Genomic DNA, 5,359 nt, shown 5'->3' on the forward strand with positions numbered 1-5,359 from the left:
AATGTAGGTTCCTCATGAAGAAACAAAGTTAGCAGAAGAATCAAAGCAGGATAAGATAGAATTGCTATCATGCAAGTTTTGATTGTTCCTGTCAGTATAAGGTCAACTATTTTTGCTACTCGCAGCTACATGTTCTCACGCGGTTTGGGAATATGCAAGAACGAGCAAGTTTACATGACACCAAACCATTCTAAGAAAATTCGCCAAAATTGGATAAAAAGTGCAAGCTTAGCAAGAAGAGGTGATGAGAGGAGACACATGAGCATGAGCGGAGGAACCATGGTAGTAGTAGAGGACGACATAGAGGGGCAGGGGGCTTTTCTCCATACTATAATTCAATCAAACCATGGCACAACCATAATAGTTTTTCCGCATGGAAAGCATGACATATTCGCTTACTTGAATTACTCCTATATTTTTCTCGTGCACAAACATTTCCCTTACAAATAGTTTTCATTCGATAACAATGTATACAATGCAGCTTCGTGTCTATATATTTTTTGGGTATTCCGTGGCAATATAAGATGGTAACTAAAAGTTGACTTTGAGTTCAGTAATTGAGCTTTCATGCATTAGAGTCGACAAGCTACACAAAACAAGTAAACTCAATAACAAGGCAAACAACTCACCAGGCAGTTTGTTTCCACTTTTTCTATCAACACTTCGTTGATTGTTGTGGTTGTTGGCAAATAGCCGTGTATGATGGCGCTTCTGGACCACCACAAATGTAATGGGTGGCTGATAATTGGGCTCCAAGGATGCGCAGGCCTACGTTTATTAAACCAAAATGTTCAGGCCCCATGCAGATCCCATGTGAGAATGTTTATACAAATGAAATCTCGCATTTCTAATCGCATCAAGCTCATACAACAGAACCTGATAGAACTGTCCTTCACTAACACCATCCCTGAAATTGGACAATTGTGTGAGGTTTAGCGAGGGGAGCGGTTTAGTCTAGGGAGGGTTAGCGAGGGGAGCGGTTCAGCCTAGGGAGGGTTAGCGGCTAGCGCGCGGGGGCGGGTGAGGCCTATGGATCTAGTTTTCTTTATTGAGCCGTTTGGTTTTCGTAGTGTTGGAAAAAAATCTGTGAGAGGAGAATGTGGGTGGAAGTGCTTGGATCGAGAGGTTGAACCATCGCTGGTCGAACCATCACGACGGCACATCCCCCTTTAATAGTAGAGATTTTCGAAGGGTTGGAAAAAAATCTGTGAGAGGGGAATGTGGGTGGAAGCGCTTGGATCGAGAGGTTGAATCATCGCTGGTCGAACCATCACGACAGCACATCCCCCTTTAATAGTAGAGATTTATATTGATTCACTACGGAAAATTTGACATAAGAAAACAAAAATATAGGTCATAAGACGAGAAAAATCGCATGTGAGAATGCTTAGAGAAATGAAATCTCACATTTCTAATCGCATCAAGCTCATACAACAGAACCTGATAGAACTGTCCTTCACTAACAGCATCCCTGAAATTGGACAATTGTGAGAGGTTTAGAAAATAATGCCAATTGGACATGCTTAATCTAAGATTAATACCTGTAGAATATGATCCTCTGGGTTTTTTGACCAGTTGATCTCTTAAAGGAAATGATAAGTTCTCTGCATAGTCAATAGAATATTTATATTCAGGTATAGAGGTATTATTGCAAGTGAATAAATTCAGGTCTTTACTCCTGGCGATGGGTATTAACATGTATGTCCTTTGCATGTCTGCATATTAAATATGTGAACTGTTGCACGTGCACCATTCTAGAATATTCAGATATTGCAAGTGAACAAGATCATACCTAACCATTCCACGAGTTACAGTCCCTCTCTGAGGATCTTGCCACACTTTAAAAAAATCTTGTATCAACTCCTCGCGACGGGTTTGTGCACTCACCAATCCAGCATACTTGGTGACCTCGGGCCAATCTTGAGAAGCAACAACTTGCATGAGCATGAAATCATCACAATATCATTGGACGACCAACCTGATGAACATAGCAACGGTATAACTGAAAAGTGGATGTTCAGCATAGAAAGGGCAAACTTTCGCCACAAAATAATACATAAATAATGATTTAAGATTGACATGTTATGCACCCACAGCTGCGATGGAAGGGCTTGAATCTTCTCTAGGATGAGGATGGGTAACATCAGCACCAAAAATAATGGTTGGTCTGTCTCTAACAAGGGGAATTCTCCTTGACAAAGCATCGACGAGTACAATATTTCTTCCTCCCACCTAAAGAGTATAGGAATGTGAAAAGGAAGTATAGAAGGAAAAGATCTACAAAAACCAGGTTGGCAGTGGGCAGAAGCCACATAACAGGACGAACCTTAACATTGATTTTAAGGGCGACATTTGCAAGATACTGCGGGCTCATCTTAAAAATATGTTTCGTCAAACAGCATTGAGAGACCATCCAAGATATGTCTCACATATTATTTTGAGATTACCTGATGAATGATTAGAAGTTAAAAATAATACAGCATCAAAAACTGATAAGAATAATAGTTAGTATTTGAATTAGATAATACACTACTCCCCCTCGTTCCATAATTCTTGTCGTGGTTTTAGTTCACGGCAAGAATTGTGGAACCGAGGGAGTAGGTATCTTTTGAATTAAAAAAGCATACCATAAAGAGAACCATTATTGTCAGGAAAAATTGCAACAAGCAGGTCAAGCTCCCTGCCCAGTGGTTTCAGAACATTCATGGCATCTCGATAGCGTGCCTTGAGTGCTCTTTCTACATGTTCAGGTCTCGCAGATAAAGGAGGAAGCAGAGGATCCTCTGAGAAGTCCTATGGTGAGAGGATACAGAGCATGTGAGAAAGTGGACACTGGGAACTAAATCAACAAACTGAAAAAAGAAATCTCTGGAGCACTGTTTAGATGACATAGACCTACCATCCTAGATGTTTGGCACATGCCAGCCAGTTCATGACAGAAATTCCCCGCGGCACTATCTTGGACATTCCGAGAAAAGTTGATGCATATCCAGTCCTTGACTCTTCCACCATTGTCCATTTTCTGGAACAAGCATATTACCAAGAAAACTAATTAATCATAGACACTACGACGGCTAGCGCGCGGGGGCGGGGGCGGGGACGAGGGCGGGTGACCATACTATGACCGAGCGGCGCCGGGAGAGGTGGCTAGCGCGCGGGGGCGGGGGCAGGGGCGGCGTCGGGAACGACGGCTAGCGCGCGGGGGCGGGGGCGGCGTCGGGAACGGCGGCGGTTCCAGCCTAGGGAGGATTAGCGAGGGGAGCGGTTCAGCCTAGGGAGGGTTAGCGGCTAGCGCGCGGGGGTGGGGTGAGGCCTATGGATCTGATTTTCTTTATTGAGCCATTTGGTTTTCGGAGGGTTGGAAAAAAAATCTGTGAGAGGAGAATGTAGGTGGGAGCGCTTGGATCGAGAGGTCGAACCATCGCTGGTCGAACCATCACGATGGCACATCCCCTTTAATAGTAGAGATATGTAGTCTACATGTTTGTTCATATTCATGATGAAATATGTTATAAATTTGAGCTATGCACAAAAAAATCATGAACTTTTAGGACATTTACTGTTCACTATAAAAATTTATTTTTTTAGCTCACATCTTAACGTATTTCATCATGAAATTTTACAAACATGTAGAATATATCCCTATGTAAATGTTAGTTTTTCAGTTTTCTTTTTGAAACTTTAAACCTCGATTTTTCAAATATCAGGCTCCATGGAGCCCAATTTCCAGAATGCTGCACTCCTGGAAGATGTTGTGTTCTTGCTACCTTGATGAATCTCTGCATGTTAGGCCTTCCTGCGATGGTATTGTAGTTCTTTATGTTGACGAAGAATACCTGGAATCCATCAACAAATGGTGCATATGCGATGTCCACCTGCTTCCAGCAAACGATCTTATTAGATTTTAAATGGCCAAATTCTAGCTAACATAAGGGACTGAGGATGGTCTGTGCAAAATTACCAGACTGAAATGTCCGAGGAAGAAAGGCCCATCATCAAATTTTGAAAGGGAGGCTTCTATTTTGTCGAGAGCAGCTTCTATGGATCAGCAATGAATCACAGGTTAGTAATCAGCATGAATATATATTTATAGTTGAATTCCAACAAGTGTTCTTAGCTCTTGCCGGCATCAGCGGTCACTGTCCCCTTGGCTTTCAATGCCGACATCATTGCTTGATTGAAGATGTCTGAATAAGACAGCAGTTCTTCTGCAAACCCTTGCTTTTCAGGATCCTAAGGTCATCAATATTTTTTAAGAGAAGAATCATGAGGTCACCAGTGACCAATGGGGAATGCATTCAACCTTTAAAGACAAACTGAACTCACATCATGACTCAATTTGGGCCCTTCGAAGTTGTTGTCCATGTACTTGATCAAATCCAAACTCTCACCTATCATTTTGTTGTTGTGCTCTAGGCAGGGTACCTTGCCAGGAAAAAGGAGCATCTTAACACTAAATAAGAGAGAATGTTAGTTGACGAGACAATCTAAATAGGAGACGGTGTGTATTTTAGCCTAGCCGCACCTGATTCTCGAGATAAATCTTACTGAACCACGCTCGCATGTCCGCCATATCGATGGGGACAAGCAAGATCTTGTGCTGCAAACCCTGGTGCCGGAAACACATCGGATTCCAAAAATCACAGCATGGAGTGAACCTAACCAAAGAAGGCAACTCATGTGGAGGGGAAAAGAGCATCGATCATCGGAGGATGAACTCGGTTGGTACCTTGAAATTCCTCGCGATCCATGCTCGATGCGCATACGGGCAAACATACGTCATGTACAACATGTAATCCCAGCTTCTCACACGTGAGAAAAGGTGATACGGCCGGAGATATATCAAGACTGAACATAGACATGAGTAAAGAAAGTTTCAGAGAACACAACAAAGTAACAAAATAACCTGGTTGCGCCATCGTCGAGAGGTGGCTGCTGGGAAGAGGATGTCAAGGTAGGCGGGTGGCTGGTGGGAAGCGGATGTCAAGGTAGGCGGGAGAGCTTCCCCTGTAAACCTACAGATTTTTCATGAAGAAGATCATGAAGTAGAAAATCCATCTAGTGATCAGGCGCGACAGCAGAGTAATTTTAATTTTAAGGAAGGAAGCAACTGTGCAGTACTTGCTTCGTGGAGACGCTTCCATTGCGATCAGCAGCGATCAGGAACTTGGGGCAGACCAAAATGTGCAAACTGGAGTGCGGTAGAAGGCCTCCCGGTGCGCGCGCTTGGACGGGAGGAGTTGAAGCGGCCGAGGTCGAGGTCGGAGACGATCCCCAACGGCGCGGCCTCGAGGGCCTCCCGGTGCGCGCACTTGGACGGGCGCAGCGGCGCGGCGCCCCGCCCGGCTCGGGGGCGGCC

The 5,359-nt window shown here is 44.0% G+C and overlaps 1 pseudogene; it reads right to left on the reverse strand.

Moving 5' to 3' along the window:
- Positions 1-572: 572 nt before the first annotated feature.
- Positions 573-5,144, reverse strand: LOC123441552 (annotated as a pseudogene).
- Positions 5,145-5,359: the final 215 nt, after the last annotated feature.

This window comes from Hordeum vulgare, chromosome 3H (assembly GCF_904849725.1).
Source record: "Hordeum vulgare subsp. vulgare chromosome 3H, MorexV3_pseudomolecules_assembly, whole genome shotgun sequence".
In the NCBI taxonomy this organism is placed as follows: domain Eukaryota; kingdom Viridiplantae; phylum Streptophyta; class Magnoliopsida; order Poales; family Poaceae; genus Hordeum; species Hordeum vulgare.